Below are 8,005 nucleotides of genomic sequence, written 5' to 3'. Positions count from 1 at the left end.
AAGCATATAAAAATATATGTGAATAACACATCAATTTCAGGATGATCGTTACCCCTGAGGAAGAAGACAGGGGCACTTAGGGGCTCTATGTGTGTAAGTAAATGGGAAAAAAAGGTAAGATTTGTTACAGACCTATGGGTCCATGAATGATGATTATGGGTTTTAGACTACACTCATCAGCTCATGGATTCTTAGTGTTCTGTAGTATTGCCTGCCTTCCAAAGAAATCTGACACAAAAGATACAGTTGACTCAGTACAGCACATAAGGAAACTCCCTGGTGTCTTGTCCTGCCTTCCCACTCCAGAACTAACTGGTCCCTGTTGTGAACATGGTGTTTGTCATTCTGAAGCTTGTCAGGTTGGGCACTTGGTTAGTTTGTTCTGGAGGCATAGGGTGGATGGGAGGGGCGTGTCTAGAAGCGCGCGCACGTGTGTGTGTGTGTGTGTGTGTGTGTGTGTGATGAAGCACGTACATGGGCGCACTGTACATGACTGGGATCCACTCACCAGCAGCCAGTGCTCAGTGGCACACACGTTCCTGTCAGATTCATCCATGGCGTCAAGGTGAGCTCTGTAAATCCTGTACTTGTGTCTAAATTCCTGTAGTGAGTGAGCTTGGTTTTGGGGTTTTAGAAGACTTCTTCCTTCATGGTTTACCTTTCTCCATCACAAAAAGGAAAATGACCCAAGCTCATTGTATTTTCCACCCCCTAGAGGGGTGAGTTGAAGGGATTTTAAGATACTTCCAGAGATGGGCAAAACCTATGCAAACACTGTACTTTTCACATCCATTGGCAGAGAGCCCCCCAAATCCAGGACATTTTCTCTAAGGGGCAGGTGGTAGGGAAGAGAAGGCTGGTGCCTGCGGTGGTCAGGATTCCAGCAGGGTGCAGCAGGAAGGCTCAGGTGTGCAGGCACGGCACTGAGCAACGAGCAACTACGGGAAGCTGCCAGTCCCTCTGTGCCTGAGGGGGTGAGGGCTCTGCATGGTGTTAGCAGAGCTTCTGCGTGCTAGAGCCATGGAAGTGTGGACAGGGCCATGAGCATGGGGTGGGGGGTCCAGCCCTTCTATGCTGTGGCCGAGAGGACACCCTAGGGGACAGATAACTAGACATAGTATTGCTTCCTCTCGTGTCTTGGACTGACGGACTGACGGAGGAATTGTGACAGGTGAGACCAGAGCCAGAGGCCCCACATCTGGGCCTGGGCAGCGGTTCTGCTCTGTATTTGTGTCCTCGGGCCCTGGACAGAGCTACAGCCACTCATTCACTCACTGCCTGGACACCTGCTCTTCTACTCGGCATGTGCTCCTTGGACACATAGCTTGGGTGGTGCGGACCCTGCCTCTCAGAGGTTCTACTCCGTGGGAACAGGGAGGCGTGGGAGGAAAGCTCAGAAGCTGAGTGCTGCCAGGCACCTGTCTGTGCTCTCTCCCATTTACCCCTCCAGCAGCCCTCTGATCTAGGCATTTCATCATCCCTCTTCATAAATGAGGAAAGGAAGGTTTGGAGAGGCTGATATATTCATGCCAGTAAACTAGTAATGTGGCTGAGCTGGAATTCAAGCCTGCAGCTCTGTGGCTGTGAGCCCCCTGCCCCTGCAGAAAATAACCTACACCTTAGGAGGAACGTGGCTGAAGACGTGCCTGCAGGTAGGAGCCGCAGAAGTGGGGAGCACCGCGCTGAAGCAGGAGCAGGGTGGGACACGCCGTTTCTTGGAGCTGCTGCTCACCCTCGCCTGCTGTCCGCCCCGTGTGGTCATTGCAGGAGTAGCTTTCCCAGTGAGCGCGCACGCGGAGCCACCGGGGGGTTGCCCTGCTGTGTGCGGTGCCTGGGCCGTGACTTGAGCCAGTCGAAGCAGCACCCCCAGAAGGCTGCCCTTTCTGTGTTGGGGGGGCTTGTTTTTGGAATGTTACAGTGAGAGAGGAAGGTCATAAAATGTCCCATAGTCTATTGTGTGCTTCCAACATTCATTCCTTGGCACTTGGAAAAAAGAAAATTAAAAATCATTCTATGAGTGTGTGAATGTGTGCACGAGATGCAGTGTTTCTGAGGACACGTCTTCAAATGCAAGCGTGTGGATCTATTTTTAGGCATCCTTTCTCCCAACAGTGCTGTTTAAAGATTCAGCTCAGGCTGCTAATAGGTATATTTATAACCATTCTGTCGAGGGCCCCAGCATGAATGCTGCTGCCGATGATGCTATTCTTGGAGGCGGTTGCCATGGTTACCATTAACCCTTTGCCTTGGAAGAGTCTATCTGTCGGATGCTTTGTTCCCCCAGGGCGCCCAGGAGCATTTGAATGCATACATGTACTCCGAAATGGAAACAAAAGTTGAGTGCATTTAATGCTTAAACAGTGAATAAATTTGGCAAATGAATGGGCAGCACAAGTAATATAAGTAGAGATTCCTCCTTTGCCCTTAAAAATAGAACAATAAAGTTAGCTTTGTAGCCACTGCTGAGCACTGCTGAGCTAAAACCGTCCTTTAAATTTGAATATAGACTCACATGTGAGGAGAGAGGACTCAGTTTCTTGAGATACATTGTTCCTGCTTCCCTAGCTAGGATTTCTCCAACTTTGCAACTTCTGGTTTAAAAGAAAAGCCAGGTATCTCTTTATTCTTTCCTTAAGTGGAGCACTACTGCACAGAGCTCTAGAACTGGTGTCCCTTAGGGCGTGAAGTCAGTTCTGATTTAGCTGTGCGGACTTACCAGTCAGTGGGTTCAAGATAAATAGAAGAGAGACATGGTGTAATACGGAGACATATTCCCCTTATTTTTAAAGAACCATATCATGAGGCGTGCTGTGTAAGAAAGGGGGTTGGTTCTCCTGCCCATAAGTAGCTTATGGTTAGAAGAGGAATCAAACCATTATTCTAGCATGAAGAACAAAATAAACATGGCAAAAAGATAGCACAGATACTGTCTGGAAACAGAAACGCTGCATTTGGGCTGATGGTCAGGATTAATTTTGGTTAGCATAGGTGGAGAAAGATTGCTGGCCGAGGGGAGCCTGGCCATGGGTGGCCTGTCGGGCAGTGACTGTAGCGTGAGAAACTTTGGTGGGCTCTAGTGGGCTCTGAGACTGGGAAGGTGCCACGGGGCCTCCCTAAGGAAGGATTACTGTTGTTGGAGGAGCTAGCCAAGGATTTGAGAGACGTGGACTTGGCCTGACTTCTGTTTTATGAAGATAGCTCTGTGGATAATGGGGCAAGGTATCGGAGGCAGCAAGATAGGAGAACATGAAGTATTTCTGGGTGGAATTTTGAAATGCACAGATTTTTTTCTTAATTGGTATATAAGAGCATTGCTTGTTGAATTGAATTATCTTTCATTCATTGATATTTATGCAAGAGGCTTTTTTATGCTCTTGTTAAATGCCAGATAAAATGCCAGGCATACTGGGGAAAGCAAGGCATTAAGTGTATGGACCCTGCTGCACCCCCGGGAAATAGAGATGATTCTGGCTATTTAGAACATAGGACTTAGTTGGAAGGCTCTGGAGTGAATAGGCTATCTGAACGAGGTAAATGTAAAATGCATTGTATGACCATGAGTGGTTTGAGGATACAGTGCCAGGGGTCATTGCTGGGAGCCAGGATGCGTGAATTCCAGGCCCAGCTCCTTGGCTCCCATTTCCTTGTGTGTTAAAATGAAGAGGGAGGAGGGAACACTGCTGGGTTCATGGAGTGATCCTTCTGAGAGTATGGTTCTGCTTCCTGAAATTCTCCCTCTGCCCAGCTCAGCCCTGGTACCTGCCCTCACAGGGTGTGGTCTGATTATACTTTCAGTCCCCCTCTGTCCCTTTCTTCTCTCCCTCTGTCCCTCTCCCCTTTCTTCCTCTCTCTCACACACACTCTCCTTCTCCATCCCCTCTCCTCCTTCCTCTTCCTCTCCCCCATTCCCTCTTTCCCACCCCCACCCCTACATGAGCCTGTAAGCCCCTTAAGGGCAGGAACTAATCTTAATTATTTATGTATTCCCTGCCCCCGCAATGAACCGAGCTTGACTGAAAATAGGTACCAGTGAGTGTTGAATGAACAAATGAAAATAAAACTAAGAAATGATTAATGGCTTTTTGGTAGAGTGGGTTTTCAAAAAATTATTAGGAATTAGTTGAGATTGAAAGGTATAAAGAATAATATAATGATGAGTCATGTATCTACTGCCCAGTCTAAGGGCTGGGTTCCTTTGGTGCCCTTGTGTATGAAGACCCCATCAGAACCTACCCCTCCATAGAGGGAAACCACAGTCCCCAGTTGGATGTTTACCACTCCTATGTGTTTCTCTATACTTCTACTAAAAAAGTACCAATCAGGGGTGCCTGGGTGGCTCAGTCGTTAGGCTCAGTCATTAAGCATCTGCCTTTGGCTCATGTCATGATCCCAGGGTCCTGGGATCGAGCCCCACATTGGGCTCCCTGCTCAGCAGGAAGCCTGCTTCTCCCTCTCCCACTCCCCCTGCTTGTGTTCCCTCTCTTGCTGTGTCTCTCTGTCAAATAAATAAATAAAACCTTTAAAAAAAAAAAAAAAGACGAATCACTCAATAGTAACTAGTACTGATTTGCCTATTTTAACTTTTGTATAAATTGCACGTGTGTATTGGAGTGGATTGTAGAGACTAGCTTCCAGGATAGCGTCAGACGCTTATTTGGAGAGAGAGCTCGAGTCTTGGAACTTATGGGAAGTTGGAAGAGATGGGTCAGGGAAGGGACCATAAGCCAGGGTGGACATCCAGAACCAGGGGAGAGGTCACACACGTCCCTGTGATTCAAATGATGAGGGCTCCCCACCTTGCATACGGGCCCTGTGGTTTACAAGGCACTTTGACAATCATGTTTTCCTGTTATCTGTATTTGTGAAATCAGCATGGCAGACACTGTCCTAATTCTATAAATGAGGAAACAAAGTTGGGAATATAATAATGCAGGGATTTCATCAATGACACTTGAGAACATTCCAGAAAACCAGGAATTCCCAAGAAACCGAGGAAATTCTGGGTTTTCCGTGGGCACCAACTTTGAAACCTAATGCTGTGAGTTCCACTTATTAATGTTTATTTGTAAAAAAAAAAAATTAGGTAGGTCAGACTTGGCAATCTTTTTTTAACCACAAAAAAAGAATGAGCATATGGTCCAGTAAGTCTTTTCTTACCATTGAATATGCCAGTGGATTGCTGCAGATCAGATACCAAGTATGAATTACAAACCTCTGGAGAATCTTCTAGAAAATAGAAAAATATAACGTTTTCTCAAAAATGTTTTATTTAAGAAAAAAAAAGATGTGGCATGAGATGGATTTCCATTTTCTCTTTTAAAACGTTGCCAAAATTGTTTGGTATCGGTTGCTCAGGAAAAAAGTAACCAAATTGGCAAGCAAATGAAACCAGGAGGAAATTTCAAGAACATTCTAGCACCTTCTTATGGTATATAGACATTAGAAGATGCCATTTAAAAAATGTCATGGAGTTGTTAAGGAGACTATCAATCCATAGTCGAAATTTTGAGCTTTTTTTTTTTTTTTTTAATCAGTTTGATTACCCATTCAAGGTGGATTTAAAACCAAGGTCATGTGTGCCTCCCTTTTAGGGTGGTTTTGGGACTAACCAGTTCATCTGGTGTGGAAGTGGTGAATCAGTGGGAGGAGGCTGGCACAGTCGGCCGGGGGCTTGAAGACACCTCTGCTTTGCTGATGGCATGTCTTACAGCAAGCTCCCTCATGGTTGATGGGGCTTCTCTGGCATTTTAGGCTTCTGGTGGAATCAATGTTTAAATTAGTCGAGAACAGTCTAACCAGGAAACCACTCCCTGGGGCAAGCAGGGACCCTCGCGTTGAGGCAGGTACAAACTTGGGAAGATGTCCTTGAAGGTGGAGGAACCCTCCATGTTTCACTCATTCTTTTATTCTCCTGTCCACGGATTCATGTCTCCGTGTCATCACCCATAAAGCAGAGGTAATGATAGAGTCCTGATGAGGACTGAGGGAGAAGCTCGAGGGAAAGTGCACAGCACAGTGTCTGCCCCTAGTTTAGGGCTCCTGTAATGTGCTCATTCCTAGTCTGGCCTGTGCCAGGTACTGGGGATGCTGAGCAGAGCACAAGGCAGGGTATAGTCTGTGTTCAGGGAGCTCAAGTCTAGTTAAGTCATGGCTAGGCAGATGATTACTGATGTCCACAGTATAGTGAAAATATCATACAGGCGTTATTGTGGAGAAGCCCTTGGTTTAAATCCTGGCCACTGAGTGACGTAGGCCACATGTCACAGGGCTCTGGGCCCCAGGTGCCCATCTGGAAAATGAAGAGGGTGCCCACCCAGCAGGGTTGGTGGGGAGACTTCAGTGAGATCCTGCATGCATGCACTATGCCCCACCAGGCACTGTCCCATCATATCTGCTCAGTAAATGGTGGCTATTTTTATGAACTTTCTTTTGAATTGGGCATAAATCGTAATACAGCTTCATGAAATGCTGACGACCCTTGTGTGCCTGTGGAATTTAGAATTCTCTCATGTCATCACTTCTCAGATCGGGACTAGAACACTAGCGGTGCCCTGGAGTCGCCGTGGTGTCCCTGCTCCCTCGCTGCCCCTCCTTCGTCCCCAGAGTCTGATGCCACTGAGGAGAGTGCCTGTTTTCGAGCTTGACGTGAGCGACTTTGTGCTGCCTGTGTACTTTTTTGTGTCTGGCTTGTCACGGGCTTCATGTTGGTGCTGACGTGTTCATCCATGTGGTCGCGTGTGGGAGAGGTCTGTTTGTGTTCGCTGGGGTACAGTATTCTCTTGTATGAATGTACCCCAACTTACTCTCCTGTAGATGGATTTTTGGGTTATTTTCTGTTTGGGGCTACTCTGTAGGAATGCTGAGTGGGTCTTTTCTTTTCTTTCTTTCTTTTTTTTTTTTAAGAGCAGGGAGGGGCAGAGGGAGAGGGAGAGAAAGAGAATCTTAAGCAGGCTCCATGCCCAGGGCGGAGCCTGACGCGGGGCTTGATCTCACAACCCTGAGACCATGACCTGAGCCAGAGTCAAGAGTCGGAGGCTTAATCGACTGAGCCACGCAGGTGCCCTTATTTGTGTGTTTTTGGTGCACACATGGACATGGTTCCCTCACACAGAAACCGAAGAGTGGAAATGCTGGATCATAAGCTCTGTAGCTATTTTTATGAGAGAGTTCTTAGGAGCACAGTGTAGTAAAGGTGAACTGGGTGCAAAGAACAGAGAGGACCTGGCCCTGGCTGAAAGAGAAAGTGTCAAGAATCTGAACGGGCCCTACGGTGGGAGGGGGGCCAGCGTCCCCGCAGAGGGAACAGGCATCACAGGCCGCCACCGAGCCTTGACTTGCCATCCCCGCCTTGGACTCCTGAGTTAAGGGTGCCTTAGCCGCGCCCTTCTTGGCTTCTGAAACCTTTCATTTGGCTGCCCTTTCTAGGGTGGGCGTGTTGTGGACTTCTGTGCCTAACTCAGGAGTCGCCATGTGGCTAGGCTGCGTGGCGACTTGCCGCCCGGGAGCGAACGCTGTCGGGTGTGTGGCACGGAGGGGGTAAAGCTGGTGTGCCGGGCCGGTCCAGCCAGACCGGCGTGGTGTGTGTGCTTCGCCTCTTCATGCAGCGCAGCTGGCTCGGGGCCCCAGGCTGCGGACAAGGCCACCAGGCGGCTCTTGGATCAGGGTTGACTCTACCACTGTGTGGCCAGTGAGCCCCCTTTTCTTCCTTCGGATTTGTTTGGTGGTGTTCCATAACCACTTGTCTCTTTTTCATTAAGGCACAGGACATTAGACACTTTCCTGTCACTCTGTGTTTCTGCTTGCTGAGACTCTGAGCAGACGGGGCCGAACGTGCTATGTTCTGAGCTGCTGTTCCCAGACAGGGCGCTGTCAGCTGGGAGGGAGAGGCTGTCTCTCTCGCCCTGTGGGATCAACCAGCCTGAACTGACAATCACTGTTAATACCACCGAGCGCGGCGAGGAGCTTGTGGAGGAGCCTGCAGTTGCCCGGGGAGAACATCATGTGG

At 48.4% G+C, this 8,005-nt stretch overlaps 1 protein-coding gene across 1 annotated transcript in view; it reads left to right on the top strand.

Moving 5' to 3' along the window:
• The window catches only part of LOC102729837 (trafficking protein particle complex subunit 9), a 326,483-nt gene that overhangs the window by 222,129 nt on the left and 96,349 nt on the right, over positions 1–8,005 (top strand). The gene's annotated exons all lie outside the window — the stretch shown is intronic.

The sequence above is a fragment of the Leptonychotes weddellii genome, chromosome 4, assembly GCF_054177405.1.
Source record: "Leptonychotes weddellii isolate Sample4059 chromosome 4, ASM5417740v2, whole genome shotgun sequence".
Lineage (NCBI taxonomy): Eukaryota > Metazoa > Chordata > Mammalia > Carnivora > Phocidae > Leptonychotes > Leptonychotes weddellii.
Note: the sequence above shows the minus strand (reverse complement) of the source record. Positions and strands in the feature narration are given on the sequence as shown.